The sequence below is a fragment of the Panthera pardus genome, unplaced genomic scaffold (assembly GCF_024362965.1).
Source record: "Panthera pardus isolate Hobbes unplaced genomic scaffold, ASM2436296v1 HiC_scaffold_17, whole genome shotgun sequence".
In the NCBI taxonomy this organism is placed as follows: domain Eukaryota; kingdom Metazoa; phylum Chordata; class Mammalia; order Carnivora; family Felidae; genus Panthera; species Panthera pardus.
Window position 1 is genome coordinate 22,871,851 of NW_026526732.1, and position 22,498 is coordinate 22,894,348.

At 41.4% G+C, this 22,498-nt stretch overlaps 1 protein-coding gene and 1 long non-coding RNA gene across 15 annotated transcripts in view; one reads left to right on the forward strand and one right to left on the reverse strand.

Moving 5' to 3' along the window:
* AIG1 (androgen induced 1) overlaps positions 1 to 22,498 on the reverse strand; it is a 313,679-nt gene that overhangs the window by 92,596 nt on the left and 198,585 nt on the right. The gene's annotated exons all lie outside the window — the stretch shown is intronic.
* The window catches only part of LOC109252540 (uncharacterized), a 141,454-nt gene that overhangs the window by 64,982 nt on the left and 53,974 nt on the right, over positions 1 to 22,498 (forward strand). Inside the window, exon 4 of one of the 4 annotated variants that reach the window (XR_002074071.2) lies at positions 20,537 to 21,475. The exons of 2 other annotated variants lie outside the window; for them this stretch is intronic. This is a non-coding gene — a long non-coding RNA (uncharacterized LOC109252540). Of the gene's footprint in view, positions 1 to 10,655; positions 10,876 to 20,536; positions 21,476 to 22,498 lie in introns of those variants that run through there. One more of the 4 variants, XR_002074070.2, reaches the window with a different exon arrangement.

Consider the following 22,498-nt stretch of genomic DNA (forward strand, 5'->3'; position numbering starts at 1 on the left):
TTCTTCTTAAAAACATTTAAAAATGTTTATTTATTTTTGAAAGAGAGAGAGAGAGAGAGAGAGAGAGAAGGAAAGAGAAAGAGAGAGAAAGAGAGAGAGAGAGAGAAAAAAACACATGAGTTGGGGAGGGGCAGAGAGAAAAGGAGACACAGAATCCAAAGCAGGCTCCAGGCTCTGAGCTTTCAGCTCAGAGCCTGACATGGGTCTTGAAATCATGAACTGTGAGATCATGACCTGAGCCGAAGTCAGATGCTTAACCAACCAAGCCACCCAGGTGCCCCTATTTCTCTTCTAATATATGCATCCAATGTTCTAAATTAACCTCTAAGCACTGCTTTCTCTGAATCCTACACATTTTGATAACTTACATTTTCATATTTTTTTCAATTCACAATATCTTAAATTTCTTTTGACATTTATTCTTTGGCACATGTGTTATTTATTAATGTGTTACTTAATCTCCAAATATTTTGAGATTTTCTAGCTATCTTTCTGTTATTGATTTGTAGTTTAACCCCACTGTGGACCATGAACATACTTTGTATGATTTCTATTCTTTTAAATTTGTTCAGGTGTGTTTTATGGTCCTGTGTATCTGTATGTGAGCTTCAGTAGAATGTGTACTCTGCTCTTGCTGAATATAGTATCCTATACATGTCAATTAGATTGAGCTGATAGATGGTATTGTTCAGGTCAACTATATCCTTGCAATTTTTTTTTTTTTTGCCTGCTTAATCTATCAATTACTAAAAGAGATGTTGAAGTTCTAACTGTACTAGTGGATTTGTATATGTCTTCTTGCAGTTATATTAGTTTTACCAGTTGTTAGAGGCATACACATTAAGATTATTATGTCTTCTTGGAAAATTCATCCCTTTATCATGTAATGCTTCTCTTTGTCCATGATAATTTTGTTTGTTCTGAAGTGTGTTTTGTCTGAAATAAATACAGCTACACCATCTTTATTTTGACTGGCATTATTATGTTATGGATTCCTCTACCCCTTTATGCTAATCTATGCCTTTACATTTTAAGTAGGTTCCTTATAGGTAACACATATTTGGTACTGTTATTTTATCTATTCTGACACTCTTTGTCTTTAAATTCCTATATTTAGACCATTCGCCTTTAAAATAACTATTGATACAGTTGGATTAATAACTGCCTTGTTTGTTTTTCTATTATTTGTACTTGTTTCTTGTTTTTCTTCTCCCTCTTTTCTGTTTTTCTATGCTTTAATTAATTTTATATGCTTTCATTTTCTCTTCTCTCTTAGAATGTCAATTATGCCTCTTTTTTTGCAATTTTTTTTTCTAGCGTTTCCCTAGAGCTGCAATATACATTTACAACAAATGTAAATCAACTTTCAAGTATCGATTCATAGACAGTAAAAATACCTAATAATAAAGTATTCTCAATTTCTCCCTTCCATCCCTTATAACTTTATTGTTAACTCATTTCACTTATCCACATACGATAATCACCCATACAAGTTTCTGTAGATCCAAGTTTCTGACCTGATTTTCCTTCTCCTTTAAGAACATCTTAAAAAAAAAAGTTTATTTATTTTGAGAGAGACAGGGCGAGAGCAAGAGAAGGGGAGAGGCAGAGAGAGAGAGGGAGAGAGAGAATTCTAAGCAGATTCCATGCTGTCAGCACACAGTCTGATGTGGAGCTTGATCTCATGAACCGTGAAATCATGATCTGAGCTGAAATCAAGAGCTGGATGCTTGGCTGACTGACTGAGCCACTCAGATGCCCCTTAAAAACATCTTTTAACATTTCTTCTAGGGCAGGTCTGTGGGCAATGAATTCTCTCAGTTTTTTGTTGCCTCAGAAAAATCTTTATTACTCCTTCACTTTTTATTTTTTTTAAGTAAACTCTACGCCCAATGTGGGGCTTGAACTCACAACTCTGAGATCAAGAGTCACATGCTCTACTGACTCAGCCAGCCAGGCATCCCTCCTTCACTTTTAAAGAATAATTTTCTTCAGTGTAGACTTTGAGGTTTTTGTTTTCTTTCAGTGCTTTAAATATTTTACACCACTCTTTTCTTGCTTGCAGTGATTTCTGATGAGAAGTATGCTATAAATTCTATCCTCATTATTTTATAAGTAAAAGGTATCCTCCTCCACTTCTCCAACCGTGTTCCAGCTTCATTCAAGATTTTGTTTTTGGTTTTTTGCAGCGTGAATACAGTATTTGTAGATGCTTTTGGTACTTATCCTGCTTGGTATTCTCTGAACTTCCTGGATCTGGATCTGTGGTGTGGTGTCTGTCATTAATTTTGGGAAATTCTTGGCCATTACTACTTTAAATATTTCTTCCACTCTGTACACTCTTCACCTTCTGGATTCCAATTCTGGTATATTACACGTCTTGAAATTGTTTATCCATTAAATTTATATCTATTAAACAGAGGCAAAAATGTTGATTTTTGCCAGAATTCTATCAGTCTAGCCCTTCCTCCTGTCTGGCTCCAGAGGCTCTGCTTCCACTCCTTCCTGCTCACTTCCTGTCCCACTGTATCTCCTTTTTCTTGGGCCTGCTGACCTTGAATAGTAGTTTCTGGGCCTGCTGACCTTGAATCTATCCTTTGCCCTGATTTCATTTTTGTCAGTCCACTGGGAAAGCCCACATTCCCCCTCTTATCCACCCCACCTGAAAGGTGAATGGATGCTTCTTAACAGCTTCAAGCTGGAAACCTTCAAACTTTGATTCAGTTTAAATTTCTTCCATGTCAATCCTGGGTCCTTTCCATTTCTGCATCACTGGCCAAATTCATATCTAATTTCCTATTTAAAATTTTGTTTAATGTTTACTTATTTCTGAGAGAGAGAGAGAGAGAGAGATGGGAGAGGGGCAGAGAGAGAGAGAGAGAGAGAGACAAAGAATCCAAAGCAGGCTCCAGACTCCAAGCTGTCAACACAGAGCCTGATGCGGGGCTCAAACTCATGAACTGTGAGATCATTACCTGAGCCAAAGTTGGGCGCTTAACTGACTGAGCCACCCAGGCATCCCTCTAATTTCCTATTCCTGTTCTCCATCTCACTGAAGTTTTTTTTTTTTTAAGTATTTTAAAATGTTTTTAATATATGGTAGAATTTTTACATACTTCCATGCATGTTACACCTACTTAGGGTCATTTATAATGAAGGCTACAACAACTCAGGAAAGCCATACAATGCCCTGTGGAAATCTCATAAATTAAAGTAGCTAAAACTGAAGCACTAAAATCCTACCAGTTCATAAATGTTTTCAGATCTAGCCTGGGGGAAGGAGAAAATTAAATTAAATTAAATTAGAGTTATACTTTTTACTCTCCTGAGTAAGTGGCAAAAATGATGTTTTAGCAGAGCCAAATAGAAGGACGATGCTAAGCCTTAGTAAATTCTTCTTTTTATTTGAATGAATGCACACCAGGTGACTTCTCTGGTGATCTCTGTTAGAACAAGACACGGCCGCATAATAAAGCTCCCATGTGCTGCTACGGGCTCAAATAATTGAGTCACAACCAAAGGGAAGTGACACTTACCAGAATGTATTTTTTTTAGACAAAGACAACGAGAAATCCAGGTGTTGAGTCACTAAAGAAAAATGAATATATACACAAACACAACAAAAATTCAAAGCTATTTTCATTCTTCAGTGTTATCATTGTATCTTAAAAAAGTTGATTTCTTCCAGGTTTACATAACACTCTTATTAGTGTACAGTTGCAAACTCGTATTTTATCAGGTTCAGCACTGATGAAACGATTCTACCCATCATTACTTGTTCCTAGAGTAATAAGATGAGACCTCTGAAGGTCAGTAATAGGACACAAGGTAATGAGATCAAAGGGTCACCAGTCACACTTGGTGGATGGCTGCTGTAAAGCAAACCTGAGGAGACAGCATTCCCTCCATTATTGTCACACTCAAAGACTAGCTTCCTGACTATCCTGGTATTATTAATATTCTATTTCTTTTCATTAAGCAGTGACACAGTGAGTATTTGGATACTGTCTATGTTACAAACGAAAATAACAAAAGAAGGGCTGCTACCATGGAAACCTACCTGATGGCCTTTGTGGTGAGCTCCTTGCTACTTGAATGCAAGCAAACTCCCCACAACAAAGAGCCGATCAACGTTAGGCATAAAGCTTCTATGCAAGAGCACTGATTATTAACTTTAATGAATGCCTTGAACATTGCAATCCAAGGCAGCATTATTCTTGTCCAACCTCATTATTAGATAAGCACAGGGGAACTTGAATTAAGACATACTTTGGATTGCATAGCAAGAGCCAATTTAAGGCCATCTCTCACTATTTGTCTCTTGTAAAAATAAGCTATATAACTAGTTTAAAGATGCATGCACTTAGAAATAAACTATTAAAAGCAAACTAAGAAGCTGGACTGTTGCCAGCTACATTTCAATAGATCAACTTCACTTAATTTGTATGTGTCAGATATTTCTTCCTCTACACAGTGCCTTCCTCGGAAGAAAATTCATTCAAAGTCTTGGAGCATACAGTGTTTTAAATGTAGCTATATTTTCTGTGTGGTTATTTTAAAGAAGGACTTATTTGGTCAAGTTCAGGCAATATCCCTATTAACGCAGTATGCTATTAAAAATCCAGATATTCCGTAGTTTAATGATTTTGAGGAGTATGCACAGCCAAAATTTTAATTAACAAACAGGAATAAAAAGTTAAGTTAACAAAATTGATGGTAATGGGGAAAGCATATTACTAAGTTTTCTTTCTTCTGAAAAAGCACTTTGACCCTCTTCAATGTCAATTAAGATGCTATCATTAATGCTAGATTATATTTTAAATTCTGGCTAGGACTCTATTCTTTTCTACATGTGTCCACCTGAGAGAGTAGCCTCTTGTCACTTTCCAGTTTTGTTCTAGACATCCTCATTCAAGAATGGAACAGCAAATGTGGACAAAGAAAAACAATGGGAGAATTGATAAGCTAATATTTCTGAAAAATTTATTTTATTTTATTTTGGGGGGTTAACAGTAAATTATTTATTTTTATATGAAATTTATTGTCAAATTGGTTCCATACAACACCCAGTGCTCATCCAAACAGGTGCCCTCTTCAGTGCCCATCACCCACTTTCCCCTCCCTCCCACCCCACATCAACCCTCAGTTTATTCTCAGTTTTTAAGAGTCTCTTATGGTTTGCCTCCATCCCTCTCTAACTTTTTTTTTTTCCCCTTTCAAGCTTATAGTCCAGTGGTAGTGCAGGGGTGAGGTTTCAAAGTAGTGCTTTAAGTGCTGTGATGGAGTGATTAGGGATACCAGGGGACACTTGAAGGGGCACCTAACACCAACCAGAGTGTCAGGGATAATGTCTTGGGGGAATTGATGTCTGATCTGAGACTCCAAAGATAGATGGCAAAAGGAGGTAAATCCTGGAAGAAAATGGTCCCCACAGAGAGAAAGACATTGCCAACACTAGAGCTGAGTGAAATAAAGTTCAAGAAACTGCAAGAAGTTTAGTAGAACTGGTGAATGCAGTTATGGGGAAGAGGCAGAGCTCACTTCAGAGGGTTTTGTGTGCCATAAAAGTATATGATAGTGCAGCATTATTTTATGGCCTCAAATTCAACCAGGTATCCTTATGGCCTGAAATATGCTTTCCTGTACGCTCTTTCTCCCTTTAACTACATGGATATTTTAATCAACTGAATGAATGGATAAACATGTGAATATATATATATATACATATATATATACATATACACATATATATATATATACATATACATATATATATATATATATATATTCACCACACACACACACACACACACACACACACACACTGGAATATTACTTGGCGATCAAAAAGAATGAAATCTTGCCATATGCAGCAATGTGAATGGAACTAGAATGCATTATACTAAGCAAAATAAGTCAGTCACAGAAAGACAAATATCATATGATTTCATTCGTATGTGGAATTTAAGAAACAAAACAGATGAACATAAGAGAAGGAAAGGAAAAATAATATAAAAACAGAGAGGGAGGCGAACTGTACAAGACTCTTAAATACAGAGAACAAAATGAGGGTTGCAGCAGGGGTGTTGGATGGGGGGATGGGCTAAATGGGTGATGGGCATTAAGGAGGACACTTGTTGGAATGAGCGTTGGGTGTTATATGTGTGAATCGCTAAATTCTACTCCTGAAACCATTACTACACCATATGTTAACTAACTTGGATTTAAATAAAAGAAAAAAAGAAAAAAATTCCATTATGGATCTGTATCTAAGTATTAAACTACTTATTGAGTAAAATAAACAGCTAAAAACCCCCCAACTATGTGGATACTTTATTCATTACCCTTCCATCTTTAGCCAAAAAGCTGGAAATAATCCAAAAATGTCCATCAACCCAAATGTTTGTCCATGAATGGATAAACAAATTGTGCTATGTCTGTGGAATATTATTTGGCTATAAAAAGAAATGCAGTGGTAATATATGCTATGACACGGATGAATCTTAAAAAAAATCATGATGAGTGAAAGATGCCAGACACAAAAGGCCACATATTGTATGGTTCCATTTATATGAAGTATCCAGGATAGGCAAATCCATAGAGACAGAAAGTAGGGTAGTTATTTCCGGAGGCTGGAGGAGGGGAGAATGGGGAGCGACTACTTAAAGGGTAGAGGGATTCTTTTTGGGGTGACAGAAATGTTCTGGAATTAATAATAGTGATGGTTGAACAACTTCATGAATCGTCTTAAAACCACTGGATGGTATGTAAATTATATGCCTACAAAAATCCAACAATAGGTGTAGATGAAACAAGTTTGGCAACATATTGATAATTATTGCAGTTAGGTGATGGGTAGTAGGGGTTTGTTGTATCATTCCCTCTTAAAACAACAAAACAAGCAAGCCAAAAAAACCCCTTCCATGTTTCTCACCTTCCTCCTTGCATTTAGATAATGTCATGTCACAAAGAAAATAGAAGCCCAGAGATAACCACTCACTCAGCTTGTTGTCACCAAACCTTAATGTTTGCTTACAGCCTCTTCTTATTCACTCACCCCTGTGTTTGACACACGCTTTGAGCCAAACGTTTTGCTAGGAGGTGGGGATACTGCAATGAACACAAGAGGCGTAGCCCCCACACTCAGGACTTCGCCAGCTGGAGGAAAGCCAGGCAATAGATTGAGTAGTGAGGGAAGGACATGTGTGAATGTCTTGAGGCAAGAGAGAGCCCAGTGTGTCTGAGGATGGAAAGAAGTCAAGTGTGACTGAAGGATAGAGGGTGAGCAGGCAAGGGAAGCAGACGAGGTGGTGCAGGTAGGCAGGGGTGAGGTCAGACAGGGCCTTTGAGGCCACTAAAGAGTTTAAGTAATCAAAGCCTCTTCAGATGCTGTCACTTCTTCAAGAGCAGTTCTTTTAAGTTTATTTTGAGAGAGACAGAGAGAGAGAGAGAGAGAGAGAGCAAGTTGGGGGAGGGGCAGAAGAGGGAGAGAGAGAATCCCAAGGAGGCTGTGCGCTGTGCTGACAGCCTGCTGATGTGGGGCTTGATCTCACAAACCATGAGATCATGACCTGAGCCGAAATCAAGAGTTGGATGCTTAACTAACTGAGCCACCCAGGTGCCCCACGGGCAGTTGTTTTTCATCTGTGTAGGCAGGAAATGAAAGTATCAAGAAGAATGGAGAAGTCACTTGTCTTTCCCTCAGCATGAGCAAAGATGTCTCTGCTAAGGATGATAATCAGTGTGCCTGGTTGCCTTCTGTTATTTATTGCCCCAAACAACAGGATGTCATGGTAGGTATGGGGCAGAGGGAGAACATATGGATGATGAACCCAGAACAAGAGGGGTATCTGTCATCAAAGAATGCTATCGCATGTGGCTCTACTCCTACTGGGTGGGATGGGGAATCTGACACTCTGCCTTCTGCAGTGATTCCTATTGCTATTCCTACTCCCTTCTTAAGTGAAGCTCCCTTGAACCTCAAGGCCACCTGTCACGGGTCTTGTTTATAACTGTAGCCCAGCTATACATTTTGCTATTCTGACTGTGCTGTTCCAGCATGCCTCTGGTCAGACGCTGCTGGGTGTACAGACTTGGGTCAATGCCCATTCATGAAGGTTACACCTGGTCCCGTTATCTTATTTCTGAACCCAGCTTGTTGAGACTTGGAAGAATATTTCCAAAGACTGCGAGAATAAGATGTTAGAGCTTCACCCCCACAGAAGTGAAGGAAATTGTACATGACATGGAGGAGAAGTGGTGCCATCCTATTCTGGATGTCAAACAGGAGGTACCGCCGCTTAGTGTCCTCTCTGGAGAATAGAACTGAGCTCCTTGAAGTTAGCTGAGGTTCTCTGAAAATGAGAGGTTCTTAGACTGAGAAGCTCTTTGTAGCCATCCTTCTTTGGCATGAAATCATGGCATTCGTGAGAAGGCCTCTAATGCAACCATAAGATGTGAAGCTTATAGTGGTAAGGGCCTAGATGCCAACCCAATGTGCATTGCGTGGCTGGTGGTATTACCAAGGAACTCGGTGGTACTCACTTCAGGACACAGATGTCACAGCTCTGGAGCCAACTACAATGAAAATTAAGGTTACCACTCCTTTGAGTGCAATTATGGTGTCAGGCTACAACTTTAACCTTCCAGCAGGTGTGGATTAGCAGGTAGAGTGCCAGTGAGTTTGGCCTGTGTGTTTGCCATTGCAAATACTTTTAAGTGAACTGCTGGCAGATACACAGTTTTCTGTACGAGTCCGTCCACAAGTACAGGTTTGCCCTGACAGAGGTATACATCTTCTGTTAGACTTGTCTACCTGGAGTATGTCTTTTTAAAAAGACACTTCTCCTAGTCTGACAGGAAGGCAAATAGCACTGTTCAGCACTGTCCTCATTAACTGTTTCTTTATAATACATTTTCTGAAATTCTGTATGTACGTTGGGTTTAAAGTTTACACATTCGGTTGGGCATTCTGTGTGACATGGGGAAGCTAAGGGTAATGTGGTTATGGAAGGGATTTGGCCTGATGTGAGGGCTTTGGCTGGCTGACAATTTCATGTGAGCTATTCACTCCTCTGGGGCTTGATTAGATCTGAACAGAGTACTAATGGCAATTCCTAGATATCTCTAGAGGCTGGCAAGACTTTATGAATGAACTGTCACTTCTTTCTTGCAGTCTTCCAGCAGAGCTAGGAAACACAGCTAATCCAAGCCTTTGGACTCCATTTTATTTCTCATCCAATGTTTTTTCAGCAGAAAAGCACAGGGTTTAAACTACTCACTATAGTGGCAAAACAATTTGTGTATTTGTACCTGTTAATTTATGCACTGTCTTAATTTATGTAAGATTTTGGTACGTATTTCTCAGCTTTTAAGGCTAACTTACACGTCTTATTTTTCTATTTCCATGTGAGAATATCACAGCCCAAGGATACGTCATGGCATAAGGAAAAATAAAAGTGCTACCAAAAAGAAAAAGAAAAAAAAAAAAAACCCAAACAGGACAAAACAAACAAGGGTTTTAAAGTAGGAGGGTTGACATGATCAGATTTGCATTTTAAAACACTCTGGCCAAGAGGTGGAGGGTGGACGGGAGACAGCATGAGAAAGTGAGCCAAGAGGGTATGAGCATGAGTGGGACAAGACCAACAGGGCCTGCCGAGGAGAATGAGGAGGAGGGTGCCAGAGAGAGCCTGGCATCATGGGAATGGGCAGACCAACCAATCAACCAACCAACCAAAGAAACATGCGCAAAACAGGTCAAAGAAGTACGTCGTACAGAGGTGAAATTAAAGCAGTTCTGGTGGGAAGACGAAAGATAGGATTTAGCTTGTCCTGATTGGAGGAGGGCAACATGTGGCCTGCTCCAAGTGCACTGGACTTCTTTGACGATGATTTTCCCTCTCTTGCTTCCAGACCATCTCCTTTCTCTGCCTTGGGCACTTTTATCCCACTTTTACTGGACCTTCATCTGGCTAACACTTACCCTCAAGGACCAGCTTATATGTCACTTCTTTCAGAGGCCTAACCCATGACCCTGTAAGTCTGGGTTAGGGAATGTTCCTCTAAGCTTCCAGAGCCTCCTGTATTTCCACTGTTATAAACAGCCCTCATCAACTGTAGGGTAATTGCTTTTTTATTTTTCTGTATCCTTCAATAGACCGTCGGTTCCTTGAGGGTCGGGCTGAAGCTTAATATATTGTTTACCCTCTGCGCCTAGCACAATGCTGGACACATGCCAGGGACACAATAAACGCTTGTTTGAGAGAGTTAATGAACCTTGTCCTGAGTCAACATTGATGTAGACCTTTCAGATTAAGGAAGAATTAAAATATGATAATAATAGCCAGCTAGTTCTTTCTCTTTGAAAATTACTAGGGAAATGGGTCTACTTACATGTATAAGGTCAAAGTTTCTCATGGTTATTTTAGACCAAGTTTCTCTTGCCATTTCCATTAGATCTCAAACAAAAGGTCATTTTGGCTGTAAATTTCTTTTCACTCTTGCGGCATAAGCTCAAATCTAGTACAGATATCTCCTCATCTGAAGTGTTTATTTTCAATCAATTTTTATTTTGTGCCTCTGGGGAGACCAGCAATGTTGGGTGTTGTGGGAAACACATGCCTGGGAACTCTTTTTTCTCCTGGTTATTGCAGGCTGTGGAAATCGTCTGCTGAAGGTGACACTGGGCAGGGCTGAGGGTCACTGTGAGGATGTTCACATCATCCCCTCCTGCCGCCACCAGAGGATATGTTCTGAACCTTCAAAATGCTCCCATAGTCTCTTAGACACTGAGAAGGTTCACCTCCAGGAAATTAAGAGGCTATAATTTGGCTAATAAATGAATCTTTCCTCTACTTGAAATGTTTTTATTGCCTGAACTGGGTTACCTCCCATATAGGATGTCACTCTGGCAAGGAGTGCAGTCTGTGTGGTTTTTTCTACAAGTCTATCAGTGTCAGTTGGCTATTTACATGAATCAGGCTGATGGGAGAAAAGCCACGCTGAAATTCAGTATTAGATAAATCAGTGGTAGGAATATTGTAAACCACTTTATATAGCTACCACTGAGCTAAGTGTAAGGTAGGTGTGTGTGTATGTATATATATATACAATTTAAATTTTCCCTACTTTATCTGCTTGCATTTAAAACTCAGACACTGTCACAATTTCTCTTATTAAACAATCTATCTTAAGAATATTTCCTGACATTTTGATTGATGTGATGTCTGAAGGAAGTGTGTTTGTATTAACCCTGAGAAAACTGTAGACAGGGAAGCTCTCTTTATTTTCCTTAAGACAAGTTCAACTACAGATCTATCTCTTGCTCTAGATAGTGAAGGGAGGGGATCTGGGGTGCAGACTTTGAAAAAAATTAACCAAATAACCTCATAACTACAACTGTTTTTTAACTCCTTAGATGGAAATGAGCAGGGCGCTAAAGCAGTGTGTAGCATGGAGAAGCTGAACCAAGTCTTGGGAATCAGAGAAGGCTTCCCTAAGACCTAGTTGAGCAGAGACCTACAAAATGAGTAGGATTTAGGATGAATAATTGTGGGGACATGACTTGTGGGGGTTGAGTGGAGGTATGAAGAAGGTGAAAGTTTTAACTTAGAAGAAACTTAGATTGCCCTTGACTATCAATGTGGCTGGAGCTAGCAAATGAAGAGGGCAGAGGAGGAGGAAGAGGTGGGAGAGGTCAGTGGGGTCACATAATGCAGGTCCCCTAAGCCATGAAAAGGAACTTTGGATTTATTCCTAGAAGCAATGGGAAGTCATCCATACTTTCTGAACAAGGGAGTGACATGGTCATGTGTGTTTTTATTTTAATGTTTATTTATTTATTTTGAGAGAGAGAGAGAGAGAGAGAGAGAGAATGCCAAGCAGGCTCCACACTGTCAGTGCAGAGCCTGATGCAGGGCGTGAACTCATGAACCATGAGATCATGACCTGGGCCAAAATCAAGAGTCAGATGCTTATGGAACCAGAAAAGACCCCGAAGAACCAAAGCAATCTTGAAAAAGAAAACCAAAGCAGGAGGCATCACAATCCCGAACTTCAAGCTGTATTACAAAGCTGTAATCATCAAGACAGTATGGTACTGGCACAAGAAACAGACACTGAGATCAATGGAACAGAATAGAGAACCTAGAAATGGACCCACAAACGTATGGCCAACTAATCTTTGACAAAGCAGGAAAGAATATTCAGGGGAATAAAGACAGTCTCTTCTGCAAGTGGTGCTGGGAAAACTGGACAGTGGCATGCAGAAAAATGAACCTGGACCACTTTCTTACACCAGACACAAAAATAAACTCAAAATGGATGAAAGACCTAAATGTTAGGCAGGAAGCCATCAAAATCCTCAAGGAGAAAGCAGGAAAAAACCTCTTTGATCTTGGCCGCAGCAACTTCTTACTCAACACACCTCCAGAGGAAAGGGAAACAAAAGCAAAAATGAACTACTGGGACCTCATCAATATAAAAAGCTTCTGCACAGCGAGGGAAACAATTAGCAAAACTAAAAGGCATCCGACGGAATGGGAGAAGATATTTGCAAATGACACATCCGATAAAGGGATAATATCCAAAATCTATAAAAAACTTACCAAACTCAACACACAAAAACAAATAATCCAGTGAAAAATGAGGAAAAGAAATGAATAGACACTTCCCCAAAGAAGACATCCAGATGGCCAACCAACACATGAAAAAATGCTCAACATCACTTATCATCAGAGAAATACAAATTAAAACCACAATAAGATGCCACCTCACACCTGTCAGAATGGCTAACATTAACAACTCAGGCAACAACAGATCTTGGCGAGGATGCAGAGAAAGAGGATCTCTTTTGCGCTGCTGGTGGGAATGCAAACTGGTGCAGCCACTCTGGAAAATAGTATGGAGGTTCCTCAAAAAATTGAAAATAGAACTACCCTAAGACCCAGCAATTGCACTACTAGATATTTATCCAAGGGATACAGGTATGCTGTTTCGAAGGGGCACATGCACCCCAATATTTATGGCAGCACTATTGACAATAGCCAAAGTATGGAAAGAGCCCAAATGTCCACTGATGGATGAATGGATAAAAAAAGATATGGTATATATATACAATGGAGTATTACTCAGCAATTAAAAAAATAATAAAATCTTGCCATTACAACTACTGGATGGAACTAGAGGATATTATGCTAAGTGAAATTAGAGAAAGACAAATATCATATGACTTAACTCATATGAGGACTTGAAGACACAGAACAGAATAACATAAGGGAAGGGAAGCAAAAATAAAAGCTATATTAAAGCAGGGAGGGGAACAAACCATAAGAGACCCTTAAATATGGAGAATAGAGGGTTGCTGGAGGGGTTGTGGAAGGGGGGTGGGCTAAATGGGTAAGGGGCATTAAGGAATCTACTCCTGAAATCATCATTGCACTATATGCTAACTAATTTGGATGTAAATTTACAAAAACTTAAAAATAATTAAAAAAAAAAAAAAAAGGTCAGATGCTTAACCAACTGAGCCACCCAGGTGCCTCGTCATGTGTGCTTTTTTTATAAAAAAAAATTTTTAATGTTTATTTTTGAGAGAGAGAGAGACAGAGCACAAGTGGGAGAGGGGAAGAGAGAGAGAGAGAGAGAGAGAGAGAGAGAAAGACACAGAATCCAAAGCAAGCTCCAGGCTCTGAATTGTCAGCACTGAGCCTGATGAGGGTCTCAAATCCATGAACTGTGAGATCATGACCTGAGCCGAAGTCAGACGCTCAACTGACTGAGTCACCCCGGTGCCCCTCGTCATGTATGCTTTTAAAGGATCACCCAAGGATCCTGTGGGTAGACAGGGAATGCCAGTTCTGTGCAGTGGTTCAGGAGAGAGATGACGGAAGCTGGGACCATGGTATTGACAGTGGAGAGGGAGCAAAGTGCAAAGATTCTAGAAGTTTCCTGGAGGCCTAGAAGCCAGAACTTGTTGAATGACTATCTGTAAAAGACCTCAGAAGCTGGGTTGTGGGTGTCTCATAGATTTCTGGCACAAAAACTTGGGTGGAGGGCAATGCCCAAGGAACACAGGTTTGGGGTGCAGTTGGGAAAGTGAGTACTGCATGAGCTTGGTGTGGAATTGCAAGCATGAGGAGCTTATGAGTAGGTATGAGAAGAGAGTTCTGAGCTGGGGATCCTAGATGGAAGAAATCACAAACACGGAGTGGATGGGTTTACTTAGGGACAGTAGGGAGTAAGAAGAAGAGGACCTCGGTTAAGAAGGTAGATCTCAGGTTGAGTATTCTTATCACAATAAAATTTGAAAATTAATAAATAAAAGAAGAAGACCGACCGCTGAGCTCCAAAGAACTCCAGCACTGGGGTTTGGGTGGAGCGGCGGGAGGAGCCTGCAGACGATGCTGCGAGGGATCATTTTGAGAACTGGAAGGAAAACTGGGAGACTGTTACATCATCCAAGTCTGAGAAGAGAGTAACTCAAGAAGGGACATAACTGAGTATCAGAACTGCTGAAATATCAACGGAGAAGAGGTCTATGAAGCACTCGAATAATTTAGCAAAATAGAAGTCACTGGTGACGTCGACCAAGGCTTTGCTAAAGTAATGCAGCTTAACTCCCTTTGGAGTGGGTTAATAATGATAAATAAATAATAAGTGATAAGTGATAAATAATGAAAAATAAATAAAAAGCACACAATCTCCTCTAGCTTTACAGACACTAAAGATTAATGCTACTTTAATCACCACAACAGCCCTATGAGGCAGGTACTCTTATTACACCATTCTGTAGGTGAGGAAACAAAGGCACAGAGAGGTTGAGTGTCTTGCCCAAAGTCATATGGTAGAAGCAGGATCCAAGCTCAGGCAATTCAGGTCACAAATCCATTTTCTTAGTGGCTAGCCTGCCCTGGCTGTTAAGTGTGTAAAGAGGACTAGAGACTGTAGACAACTCTTCAGAGAAGCTTGGCTGTGAATAGGGAGTCCGTACAGTAGCTAGATGTAAAAGGGTGTGGTCCCAGAAGGGTAATTTATGTTTAAGATAGGACATGGATGGAGAGTGTTCCAGTATTCATTAGAAGGACCTGTCAGGGGGCGCCTGGGTGGCTCAATGGGTTAAGTGTCCGACTTCAGCTTAAGTCACAATCTCACAGTTTGGGAGTTTGAGCCCCACGTCGGGCTCTGTGCTGACAGCTCAGAGCCTAGAGCCTGCTTCAGATTCTGTGGCTCCCTCTCTTTCTGCCCCCGCCCCCACTTGTGCTCTGTCTCTCTCACAAAAATAAACATTAAAAAAAGAAAAAAAAAAGAAAAAAAGGAAGGACCTGTCAGTGGGACTGAAGTTGCAGAAGAATGAAATGAGGATGGATGAAGAGCTGGAGGGGGGAGGAGCCAGAGCACAGAGGGATGGTCACCTGTTGGAAGTTGTAGAAATTCTTCCCCTATTGTCACAGGAGGCAAGAAGAGAGTGAGTACAGTAAGGAAGTCTGAGGGAAGAAATGCCTTTCTTGCATTCAGTCTCTGTGAAAGGCAAGGTTGGGCCATTTTCTGAGAGAGGACTGGGGAATGTGAGGTGGGGTAGAGGGAGGGGGGCAGAGCTGGTAGAAGAAATGCAAAGTAAAACTGCGAAGTAATACCGAGGACACAAGAGGCATCAAACTGGTGATTCCAGAAAACTACAGGGAAAAGAAACAGTTGTGTTGGTACAGCTGCAGTGCTGGGAAGTATGGGTAGGGTCATAATCACATAGAAAATGATTTTTGGGCAGGGGGCATGGTTAACAGCATATGGGGAATTCGAGTTCTTTATGTGCTCCCAGCAAGTCTGAGAACCAGCTGTTGGGGGTAGGAGAAGACGAAACTCAGAATAATAAATACTGGGAACCGAGATGAATTATACACACAAGCCTCTTCTGTCCAGATGCAGATCTAAGAAACTGATTCACTCAACACCCAAGTGAGCACTCCGAGGGGCTGAGTGCAAGCCCTACTCTCAGTTGGCAAGGCCTCCATTGTCCAGATAGACTTCTCCTTAGAAGACGAGAGAAAAACTCCTCTCAACAACGTGTTTGTAAAAACAAGCAGACCAGAATAATGGGAAAGCAATGACATTCTCCGCTCTCAGGGGAAAAGCAGAGCTTGGGAAACAACTTATGGTACGAACCATAAGAAATGTTCAGAAAGCCCTTTAGCATTCTTAATAGGTTGTAAGGGGACACAAAACCCATGAAGCAGGACCAGACTCCATAAGAAGACCAGAGGATACAATGACAATAAAGTGTGGTGGGGAAGAGAGAGAGAAAGAAATAGGACTTTCCCATACACTCCTCAGACATTCTGGATTTTTGTGGTGGGAGGAAGGAAAGATGTGATCATTTCCCGAGGGCCCCATGTGCTTGTTGATCCCTATAGCAATTCTGTGGTGCAGGCATTACTCCCATTTTAAAGGTGGTAAAAGGAGGCTAAGAGAGGATAAGTGATTTGCCCAAAGCAAGGGAAGAGGGAAACTGAACAAAAGACGGTTTGACTTTAAGGAGCTGGACTTCCAGCTCCCAGAATGGGCACCACAGGTTAATGAGGGAAGAAACACACAGAAAGGGGCCGGGTTTAGGCTATTTTAGGTCCAAGTATTCTTTTTTTTATTATATGAAATTTACTGTCAAATTAGTTTCCATACAACACCCAGTGCTCATCCCAAAAGATGCCCTCTTCAATGCCCATCACCTACCCCGAGTATTCTTAGTGTATAAATAGAACAGCAACAATGGCTACTGTACTAAGGGCCAATTATATGGCAGGCATTTTTCTGACTCTCAGAGCAATCCTGCCTACATATCATCACCCTCTTTTTTTTCAGATGGGGAAACTGAGGCCCATAAAGACTAAGCGATTTGCCCAGGTATGTGAGTTTTCTACTGCTGCTATAACACATTACTACAAACTTTGTAGCGAAAGCAACACATGTTTACCTTACAATTCTGTAGGTTAGCAGTCTTAACACAGGTCTTACAAGGCCATAATCAAGATGCCGGCAGGGCTGTGTCCCTTTCTGGATCCATTGCCTTGACTTCTAGCTGCTAGAGGTGGCCCACACTCTTTGGATCCTGGTCCCTTTCCTCTATCTTCAAAGCTGGTAGGATTATTTGGGTCTTTTTCCTATAATATCCATCTGACTGTTTCCCCACAGTCTTGCCCCTCTCTAAACACAGCAGGAAAACCAGATTTGGGCCCACTTGGATAATCTCCCCACCTCAAGGTCTTTAATGTAATCACATCTGCAAAATCCTTTTTTTTCACATTGAGGTGGTATATTCACAAATTCTGGAGATTAGGATGTGGACATTTCTGGGGCCATTATTCTGCACATCACATCAAGTTAAAAAAGTATTGAAGGGCTGAGCCCAGAATTTAATTTAGATTTGGTCTAAATTAAGTAGGAAATCCTACTGGCTCTATCTTCAGAATATATCCAGAATCCTCTAGTTCTCCCACTGCCATTTCTACTAACTTGGTCCAAGCCATGCCATCGCCTACTAGAGGGGATTACTTCTACAGCCTCGTAATCGTTCTCCTGCTCCATCCTTGCCCCCAGTCCATTCTTAACATAGTAGCCAAAGTGATCCTTTAAAAATGTCTCAGATCAGGGCATCTGGGTGGCTCAGTTGGTTGAGCATCCAACTTCGGCTCAGGTCATGATCTCGCGGTTCGTGAGTTCGAGCCCCGCATCGGGCTCTGTGCTGACAGCTCAGAGCCTGGAGCCTGCTTTGGATTCTCTGTCCCCCTCTCTCTCCGCCCCACCCCTGCTTGTGCTGTCTCTCTCTGTCTTTCAAAAATGAATAAACATAAAAACATTTTTAAAAAGCGTCTCAGATCATGTCAGTTTTCTGTTCAAAAGCTTCCAGTAACTCTTAATTTCCGTCTGAATTAAGGACACGGTCCTTACATGGCTTATGAGGCCTACATAATCCTCCCTCCAATCCAGGGGTCTCCAGTGACTCTTCCCTCACCTTGCTCCAACACACTGGCCTTTTGCCTGCACTGACACACCAGGATTATTGCCGGAGCCATAAGTGGGAAGGGGCTCTGCATTTTTGCAGAAGGGGCTCTGCCTCCTCCCCCAGTACCCTGAAGTAGAATGGGAGGGCATAGCCTGGTTCTGGGATGCTTCTTTGTTAGCTGGGGATCTGGAGGGGAAGTGGGAGGAGGATGAACATCTGCTGACTTCACTGCTCATGGCTGTGCAAGTGGTTTCCCTTTTCCCTCTGGTAATACCAACTTCCTACTCATAAATGCTGTGAGGCTGATGGTCAGATACTCACTTTTGCATGGGGTACTCATGCATGTTTGTAAGGGCTTCTCCACTGCACAAGTTCTGTATGTGGGGGATAGACTGGCTTCTATTCATGGTAGTATATTCCAGTTTCTTGCTGCTTGGAAACCCTTGTCCAGGGTCTGGCCTTCTTGGGTGGGCCCAGTGCCCTCTCTCAGTGTCAAACCAGATCCACAAGAAACTCACCCATCTTTGCCACATGCAATGATATGACCTATGAGGTCATATGCTATACAGAGACAGCTCTATAGCTGTCTCTCCCTCCACCCTGCCATATCCCTCCAATGCTCTTCCTTGCTCAGGCAGGAGACAAAGGAAAGTTAACAAGTCTGCTTTCCAAGTGAGATTCCTGTCTCACAGCTGGTATTTACCAGGGATTCTCTTAGAACCTCTTACACTTGGCTTTGGTGAGTGTGGGGAGGCACTTCTTTCCCCAGTGGCTCCTCTAGACCCCAAACTTGAGGCTGTAAAGACACCCTCCTTCTCCCAAGCCAGGTTGAGGAAGGAAGGTGGGGAAGATGAGCACAGCAAAGAATGTGGATGGCTTTGGTGATGCGTAAGGGAACAGAGTGCTTGGGCTTATGAGAGCATAAGATCCAAGAAAGGCACCTCTCTTCAGAATGCCAAGTACTTGCTACCTTATTTTTTCAGCACCTTACTCTTTCTTACTCCTCATACTCTACTGCCAGGAAATCAGGAAAACTTCCACACACTATGACCGATGTAAAAGTCATCAGGATACGCAGTTATGATGGAGCGAAAGGTTCCAGTTGAACAGAGGAAAACGTCATCTGCTAGTCAGAGAACAACTACATGTTGGCCAGATTGGCTTAATTGGTGAAGAAGCATCCAATTAAGTAGGGGAACTTTAAATTTCACTTTAGTAGGGGTCTAAAATTTCACTTTAAAATTTTAAATTAAATTTAAAATTTTTAACTATTTTTGTAGAAATTATCTTTTAAAGTTTATTTATTTTGAGAGAGAAAGAATGAGAGAGAGAATGAGGGGGGGAGGGACAGAGAGAGAGAGAGAGAGAGAGAGAATGCCAAGCAGGTTCTGCACTGTCAGAGCATAGCCTAGGGTGGGGCTTAAACTCACGAACCATAAAATTTCACTCATTCATGGCTAAAAATTATTTTTAAGACTCTTATTTTTTATTAAAAAATTTTTTTAATGTTTATTTTTGAGAGAGAGGGAGAGAGACAAAACACTAGTGGGGGAGGGGCAGAGAGAGAGGGAGACACAGAATCCCAAGCAGGCTCCAGGCTCTGAGCTGTCAGCACAGAGCCCGATGTGGGGCCTGAACCCACAAACCCCTGGTCAGATCATGACCTGAGCCAAAGTCAGATGCTTAACTGAGACACCCAGACGCCCCTCCAATTTGAGTACACTCTTATTTTTAGTATTTTTTCCCTCTGTTTTAAAAAGCAATGCTTGTTGTGGTACCCGGGGGGGCTCTGTCAGTTGAGCATTCAACTCTTGATTTTGGCTCAGGTCATGATCCCAGGATCATGGGATTGAGCCCTGCATTGGATTCTATGCCAAGTTGGAGCCTGCTTAAGATGCTCTCTCTTTCTTCCTCTGTCCCTCACTCCCTCTCTAAATAAACAAACAAACAATAAAAAGTAAAAAACATTTGTCTCCAGCACTTACTTGAGGAAATAAAGAAAAGTTTCAATAAGAAAACAAAAAATAATCTGCAGTTGCATAGCTGAGGGATATCAGTTTGGTGGAGATAGAACTCTGATTTAGGGCAGCTTAAGATTATATCATAAAAGAAAGATTTTACTTTGTTTTGTTTTCTGTTTTGAGAACTGCACAATGGACCCATCTGGGGTAATGAGATTTGGAATATGAAATTTATCAAAAACCAGTAGAGCCCAGAGACAACAGAAATCTTTGTTCTGCTTTAAATAAGTTCACCGTAGTGATAAGAAATGTCTACCCATAAGAAGAAACTCCTAGGACTTATTTTCTCTCCTTCTGTGATGCCTCCTTGCTCCTGACTATGCCTTGAATTTAGTGTTAACATGTGTTATGCATGGGCGCTGAGATCTCATGTGGACTCTACTGAATGAGAACCACGATGGGAGGGGGGAATGGACAGGGGCTGGAAGAAGCCTTCTCAGGCCAAAGAAGACCCCTTGCTGAAACGTTGGGATATACATTTCCTAGATTTTGGGTAGTTTCCTCTTCCTATGTCCTTCAGATTTTAAAGCACAGCAGTGAGCAGCACCAGTACTCCAGGGAGACAAAGATGTGAGGTGGTGTGGGGCCACAGCCAAGGAAAAGACTGGTACCAGGAGTCCTGCATCAGGTGGAGTAAGGATGTCTTCTCTTACAGAATTTGTTAACTAGAGGGTGACCACAGTCAATATTCCATGATCTTAAAGCTCTCTGTTTTACTCAGTCCCCCGTTAAGATTTCCTTATAGTCCTTCTAAACTTAAAAAGCAAAAAAAAAGATATTTTCATATATGTTAGGGCTATTTTGGTTTTTTAAAGTGAAGAGTGTATGAGTGAGCGAGAAAGAGTAAAAGGAAAAGAAAGGGCTTATAGCATTGTAACTAAAAGTCTCAAACCCTTGATAAGAAAACACTATGTGCTCTGATACTATTTACTGTTCTCAGAATAGCAAATATAGAAATACTAATATTAACACCACCACTACTACTACTAACAATAGAAAATATAGAAATTTTTTACTGTGTACCAGGCATTGTTCCATGGCTTCTACATGTAACTCAGTCCTCACAACTGCCCCGTGAGGTCCTTAACCCTATTTTATATCTGAGTAAGTGAGAGCTCAGAAATAAAGTGAAGGGCTCAGAATTCTAACCTAGGAAGTGGCCTTAACTATTAGACATGCTGCTTCCGATATATTGCTTCGAGACAAAACCAAAACTATAACACGCACTTAATCTGTTCACCCACAGACGCACTCTTCATCCAGAAGAAGGCAGTGGAGAGCATGGTGAACTGTACAGACTGCAGCCACACTCCAGCTCTGGCAACAATAAGAGTAAGTGGCTTTTCCTTGGGCAAATCATATACTTTCTAAGCTCATATAATCTCTAAACTAAGATTAGTTTCCTTATCTGTGTAACAGGCCAGAGAATACCTATCTCAAAAGGTTATTTGAGGAACTAAATAACATAATATTTGAAAAGCACTTGGTACCGAAGTCAAAAGAATGGTAGTCATTACACTTGCTGACAATTACTGTTGCATTAGAAACCAAGAAGACTTCTGTGTTGTATTCTGCATAAGCTAATATGGGTCATCTCATTTTTTAGGGGAAATCCCCCAACTAGGGTGCAGAGAATGTGTGGGGGGATGATGATGGGGGGGAGGTGTGCAGAGAAGGAGTTAACAGCCCACCATAAGTGTATAGGGAGATGCTTGTGCCCTAGGCACCTGGGTAAGTGGAGAGAAGTATGGTGGGGGTAGAAGAAGACAGGGAAGGAGTCCAGGATGACTTCTGATGCTCAGCTTAGGAGGACTGAGGGAGGCTGGGAAATGGAGCCACTCAGGGTGGCAGCTCAGTGGGCTCCAGTCTCTGAGGGAAAGCTCCCATATCCCTTGCTTTCTCTCCTTTGGCTATCCAAATCTAGGAATAGAACAAGTTCACATGGGGGAGGGAGACGTGTGAGAATGGACAGCAAGCGAGAATCAGAGCAGAGCACGGACAGCCTGGCCAGCAGCCGCAGAGGTCCAGGTTCAGCTCTACCGTGCAGACGACTGCAGGGGAGATCTATGTGTTTTATAATTAGCACATGATAAGAGGAATGCTTTCTTCCATTTTGGCACGAGGTTCTGGAATGTACAGTCACAATCCTGGTATGCTATCAAAAGATTTTGTATCCTGAACCTTCTACTATTGTGTCACTGGTACGGCGGCTTGTGGGATAGTCTGGTAGGAAGCAAAAACCAGTACCTTTTTGATAACAGTGAAACTCCTTGGATTTATATCCTATGACATGATGTTAGGGGCATTGTTTAGCACTTGGCATAGCTCTGAATACCGAGGGCAGAAGACCAAAGGAAAAAGTCTACTTTGAAAGCTCTCTCAGAACATATCTTAGGGAATTTGCTGGTTAATGCAAATACATGTCCAAACAAGTACTGGTTTACGTAGGGAGTACACAGAGCTGGCAAGCGTCACTTGGCAT